Consider the following 6,692-nt stretch of genomic DNA (forward strand, 5'->3'; position numbering starts at 1 on the left):
AGCGCCTTGGTGAGTCGTAATAATTCTGCACCGGAAAGAAACTCTACTCCAAGTGGATTTAAAGGAGGTAATTCACAAGGACCTGATAACCACACACCAAATTCTGGGAGCATCATGTGCAATTATTGTAAGAAACCAGGTGTAATACCCGGAATTAAGAAAAAGGATTAGCAAAGCCCTAATTAGATAATTATGAGTTAATTGAGGAATTATATTATTATATAGTTCAATATATGTGAAATTATATGAAATTTAAAATGATAAAGACCCCGTTGGTGAGCCAGGGGCATTTTGGTAATTATGACTCGAGAAGGGTAAATTGTTGAGATTAATTTAATTACGTGCTTAATGGAACTATATTATTATATAGTATGCCTGTGTTGTCTTTTCAGGTGTGTTCTGACAGGTTGGCGCGGTATAGTCACAACCGGGTATTTCGGGCCGAACCGAGTTCGGGCCCGAATTCCAGATTGGATTGATTTAATTGGCATTTTATTTGATAAGTGATAATCTGAAATTAATTGGAATTTATTTATGCATGAAATGACAATATTACCCTTGTGTCATGTTTATGTTATATTTAAGCCCTATGGGCATTTTGGTCTTTTGACCATTTCGTTAATTATCAACAAAAGGAAGTTTTACAAAATGAGAAAACCAATTTTCTGGTTTTATAGCACACCACCGACCCCTCCCTCTCTCTATTTCTCATCTTTTCAAATTTTCAATCCTTGAGAATTTTGCCATGGTTTAAGCTTGGGTTTGGGAAGATTTTGGTGCTTGGCTTTGAGGAAAGCTTAAGGTAGCTTTCTATTTAATTTACTTTGAATTTTGCTACTGAATATATGTGAAAATTATGCTTTTGATATTGCTAAATTGATTGGTTGCATGTATGTGGAAGATTAGCTTAATCTTAAAGCTTTTTGTTTAGTTGTGTTGATAATCCTTGGTTATTGTTTTGGATTAAGTTTAAGAGAGAATTTTAGGGATTGTGCTAGTGCTTCTTTTCTGTTATGCATCTCTGAATTTTATTGTTGAGCTTGAGCTTGTGTTTTGGGTTTAAAGATTCAAGGATTGAGCTTGAATTTGTTGATATTTTGCTCAATGTTTGGAGGTTAATTTTTATATTGATTAAATCTGATTTTGGTTAAGGATTAATGCATGAATTTTGTGTTTTTTACCCTATGTTTGGTTGGGGTTCGAAATCTAGGAAAGGTTGGCATTTTAAGACCTTAAAAATGGAGTTTTGGGGTGTTCTAAACCCAGTCGTCGCGACGGGATTTTCGGCCGTCGCGACTGGATTTGGCAGTGAGAAATTCTGTTTTCTCAATTTTGTTTTGGCCATAACTTTTGACTCGGGACTCCGTTTGGGATGTTCTTTATATCGTTGGAAAGCTCGTTCCGAGCTCTATTTGATTATCTATGTTTTGAATGCCATGTTTATATTTTGTGAAAGTGAAATTGGGGATTAACCCTATTTGTGAAATCCCGGATTGTGTGACTAGGATTACCGGCACCTGATCAGGAGCACCCAGGGGTTTGGAATCTCTGTTATTGCGGGACAACAGGTAAGATAGTAGTTTGCACGTAGAGTATGCGCGGTGGCACTTATGTTGAATGTGATATATGTGAGTAATTGCAACCAGGATTAGGGTTATTACCCTAACATGAGCGGTTTAATAGCCTAGGGTTATTACCCTAGTGATATATGTAGTGTAATACTATGCCATGTCGGATATATCTATATATTGGAATTGTGAATTATGCGCTTAAGGCATAATTAAACTAGACTCGGTAAGCTAGTACCTTAAGTTTAATTTTAATGCGGTCTAGGGTTATTACCCTAGAATATTATGAGTCCAGTGAAAGCATGAGTCAGGGTTGATACTCTTAGTAAATGTCATCTAAGTATATAGAAATGTATTATATGCGTGATTACATAGTATGCAAGTTAGGGTTATTACCCTAAGATTATATATGTTGTAGTAAATATTGAATACACGCATGTATGTTAGAAGTTATGTGGTTAAGACATAACTGGGTTAGACCTGGTATATATCACCAGGATAAACCACCGAAAGAACGTAATACATGGATTACGTATATACATGAATAGGGTTATGCGAGCAAGGCATAACCAGGTTAGGCTCGGTAATCAGAACCGAGGTAAACCCTACTGAGGCCTTATTGTATATAGACGTGTGAGAGCAACACGTAGGTCTACGCCACGTAGACATAAATAGGCATGTGAGCGTAACATGCAGGTCTATAGCAAATAGACAAATAGTGCGGTGACACTAATAATTATGTGTTACATATTGAGATTAAGGGTTATGTGTCAAGGCATAATCAAGTTGGACTCGGTATCTAGAACCGAGATGAACTATTCTAAGGCCTTATTGTAATTAGACGTGTGAGAGCAACACGTAGGTCTACGCCACGTAGATATATATAGATGTGTGAGCGCAACACATAGGCCTACGCCACGTAGACATAAATAGGCATGTGAGTGTGACATGCAGGTCTGTGACACACAGACATATATGAATGGCATTACTGTTTAAATAGCATGATGAGCATATTATATTTGTTATGATTTATACTGTCTTGCTGGGCTTGGCTCACGGGTGCTCTACTGTGCAGGAAAGGGTAAGTCAGTGGCTGATCAACCATGAGTTTGAGGAGCAAAACGAAGAATGTACATGTTCAAGCCATATCAGACCAAGCGGGTTAAGGGTCTATCAGTGTTGAACTTTTGAATTCTGTTTTGCCGCTTAGGTCGGCTAGAAAGAAAAGACTTGTAATAAGTTTGTAATTATTTTTGGGATCCCAACTATTTTGAAAGTTTAAATATATTACAAGTTTATTTTCATTCTGTTTAATATAAAAGTTTAAATTCTGTGCTATTTTGATTAGTAATCCCGATTAGGGGATTAGAGTTTCATAAGTATTTTGGGTAGCGTGCCTGATTATTTAGGGCGTTACACCAGGCCACACCAAGTTTGAGTGTAGGAAGTTACAATTTAAGAATCGACAACAACACTCTGCCAATATTGCAAGCACTAGTGATGCATCTGACAAATCGGTCCTTATTTCTGCTGATGAATTTGCCAAGTTCTCAAGGTATCAGGAAACACTTAAGTCTTCATCTTCTTCTGTCACTGCGATTGCTGATTCAGGTAACTCTAATGCATGCCTCCTTTCCAAATCCTCAAAATGGGTCATTGATTCTGGTGCCACAGATCATATGACAGGTAATTCCCGTCTCTTTTCCACTTTTCAGTCTCACAGTCCCACTTCTGTTGTCACCTTAGCTGATGGGTCAACAGCTTCTGTTCTTGGATCTGGCACTATTGTTCCTACACCTATGCTATCTTTATCATCAGTCTTACATTTACCTGATTTGTCCTTTAATTTGCTTTCTGTTAGTCAACTCACTCGTAATCTAAATTGTTGCATCTCATTCTTTCCTGATCATTGTTTGTTTCAGGATCTTATGACGAAGAAGATTATTGGTAAAGGACATGAATCTGGTGGCTTGTATGTTCTTGACCCACTTCCGCCAACCTCTATTGCTTGTTTGAGTGTTGCTTCCGCTTTTGAGGCTCATTGTCGTTTAGGTCATCCATCCCTTCCTTTGCTCAAGAAACTGTGTCCCCAATATAGTAGTTTATCTTCGTTAGAATGTGAGTCATGTCAGTTTGCCAAACATCATCGTGTTAGTTTGAGTCCACGTGTCAATAAACGTTCTAGTGTTCCTTTTGAGTTAGTTCATTCTGATGTTTGGGGTCCTTCTCCTATTTTGTCTCAACCTGGATTCAGGTATTTTGTTACTTTTGTGGATGATCATTCTCGTTTAACTTGGTTATATTTAATGAAAAATCGTTCTGAGTTGTTTTCTATATTCTGTGCTTTTTGTGCTGAGATTCAAACTCAATTTAATGTATCTATTCGTACTTTGAGAAGTGATAATGCCAAAGAGTACATGTCTGCTCAATTTCAATCTTATATGACCTCTAATGGCATGCTTCATGAAACTTATTGTGTTGATACGGCACCTCAGAATGGTGTTGCAGAACGTAAAAATAGACATCTTCTTGAAACTGCACGTGCTCTCTTGTTTCAAATGAAAGTCCCTAAACCTTTTTGGGCCGATGAAGTTTCCACGGCATGCTTTCTTATTAATCGCATGCCCTCCTCTGTTCTTAATGGTGAAATTCCATTTAAAATTCTTTTTCCTAATAAGTCATTATTTCCAGTTGCTCCGCGAGTATTTGGTAGTGTTTGTTTTGCTCGCGATGTCTGTCCATCTGTCACCAAATTAGACCCTAAGGCACTAAAGTGTGTCTTTCTTGGTTATTCTCGTCTTCAAAAAGGGTCTAGGTGTTACTGTCCTGATCTCAACAAATATCTTGTTTCTATTGATGATACTTTTGTAGAAAATACACCTTATTTTTCATCTTCCACTACTTCTACTAGTCAGGGGGAGGATGATGATTTGTTGGTTTATTCTGTCACATCCTATGCGCCTGCTCCATGTTCTGGCGGGTCTCTTGTTCCTTCACCTGCCTCGGTCGTCACCCCCACAATGTCTACACCTCCACCACCTCCACCACCTCTACCACCTCCACTACTCCCTCGGCCTCCTATAGTGTACACCAGGCGCCCCCCTCCTCCACCTCCTGTTTCATGTCCTGCACCTGCATCTTCGTCATCAGATCTGGACATCTCAGATGATCTTCCCATTGCACTACGTAAAGGTAAACGCCACTGTACTTTTCCTATTACTTCTTTTGTGTCTTATAATCATCTCTCCTCTTCTTCTTGTTCTTTTATTGCTTCTCTTGATTCTATCACTATTCCTAAAACTGTTCGAGAAGCGATGTCTCATCCCGGTTGGCTTGTCGCAATGATAGAAGAGATGAATGCTTTGGTTGCGAATGGTACTTGGGTCTTGGTTGATTTACCTTCCGGAAAACAGGCCATCGGGTGTAAATGGGTGTTCACGGTTAAATTCAATCCAGACGGCACAGTTGCTCGCTTAAAGGCCCGTCTTGTTGCCAAGGGTTATGCTCAAACCTATGGAGTGGACTATTGTGATACTTTTTCTCCTGTTGCTAAACTCACATCTGTTCGACTGTTCATTTCCATGGCAGCTACTCATCATTGGCCTTTGCATCAGCTTGATATTAAAAATGCTTTTCTTCATGGAGATCTTGAGGAAGAAGTATATATGGAGCAACCTCCTGGGTTTGTTGCTCAGGGGGAGTTAGGGCGAGTTTGTCATCTTCTCAAATCTTTATACGGATTGAAACAAAGCCCTCGTGCTTGGTTTGGTAAATTTAGTCAGGTTGTTGAGAAGTTTGGTTTGTTGAAAAGTAAGTCAGATCATTCTGTGTTTTATAAAAGATCAACTGTTGGTATCATTTTGTTAGTGGTGTATGTTGATGACATCGTTATTACTGGAAATGATACTGAAGGCATCTCATCCCTTAAGTCTTTCATTCACACCCAGTTTAACACGAAAGATTTAGGGGAACTCAAGTATTTCTTGGGGATTGAAGTTACTCGGAGTAAACAAGGTATTTTTCTGTCTCAAAGAAAGTATGTACTTGATTTGCTAACTGAGACAGGGAAATTGGGATCAAAACCTTGCAATGCTCCAATGAATCCAGCTGTGCATCTTACACGTGATGGGAAACCATTTGAAGATCCTGAGAAATATCGCAGGTTAGTTGGAAAGTTGAATTATTTAACTGTGACTCGTCCAGATATTGCATTTCCAGTTAGTGTTATCAGTCAGTTCATGTCTTCCCCAACAATTCATCATTGGGCAGCATTAGAACAAATTTTATGTTACTTAAAAGGAGCACCAGGACGAGGTATAGTTTACAAGGATCATGGACATACCCAGATTGAGTGTTTTTCTGATGCCGATTGGGCAGGCTCCAAGGTAGATAGACGATCCACTTCAGGATATTGTGTATTTGTTGGGGGCAATCTGGTCTCTTGGAAGAGTAAGAAACAAAATGTTTTATCTAGATCCGATCTTTGAATCGAATATAGAGCTATGGCCCGGTCAGGTGTGTGAGGTAATATGGATTTATCAGCTTTTGATTGAATTCGGGTTTAAGACTTCTATTCCAGCAAAATTATGGTGTGATAATCAAGCTGCTCTTCATATTGCCTCGAATCCCGTATTCCACGAGCGAACTAAGCACATTGAGATTGATTGTCATTTTGTTCGTGAGAAAATTCAACAAGGTCTGATCTCCACAGGATATGTGAAGACCGGAGAACAACTAGGAGATATTTTTACAAAGGCTTTGAATGGGGTGCGGGTCGATTATCTTTGTAACAAGCTGGGCATGATTAACATCTATGTTCCAGCTTGAGGGGGAGTGTTAGATATTAGCTGTAAAGGAATTAGATGTTTAATAGATATTTAGTAGTTTCCTATTTTTTGGTAGTTTCCCTTTTATGTCTCCTAACTTTGTATATAAATATGTATTATTCTATGAAATCTATACACAATTCGAATCACTATTTTCTACAAGAGCGTTCTATATACTGAGAGTGCAATTCTAAGTTCTATGCGTGGATTCAATGAAGAATTAATAAGTCAGTGAATTTCAGATATAAATTCTTGATCTGCTTATTGGAAGCTCGGATATATAGACCCATGGTCCCCA

At 38.5% G+C, this 6,692-nt stretch overlaps 1 long non-coding RNA gene across 1 annotated transcript; it reads left to right on the top strand.

The window, feature by feature from the left end:
* The first annotated feature begins 312 nt into the window (after positions 1-312).
* LOC133036721 (uncharacterized) lies at positions 313-2,872 on the top strand. Its single transcript, XR_009687298.1, has 2 exons — positions 313-1,568; positions 2,644-2,872. It is a non-coding gene; the product is annotated as an uncharacterized LOC133036721 (long non-coding RNA).
* The last annotated feature ends 3,820 nt before the right edge of the window (positions 2,873-6,692 follow it).

Source organism: Cannabis sativa, chromosome 4 (assembly GCF_029168945.1).
Source record: "Cannabis sativa cultivar Pink pepper isolate KNU-18-1 chromosome 4, ASM2916894v1, whole genome shotgun sequence".
NCBI lineage: Eukaryota > Viridiplantae > Streptophyta > Magnoliopsida > Rosales > Cannabaceae > Cannabis > Cannabis sativa.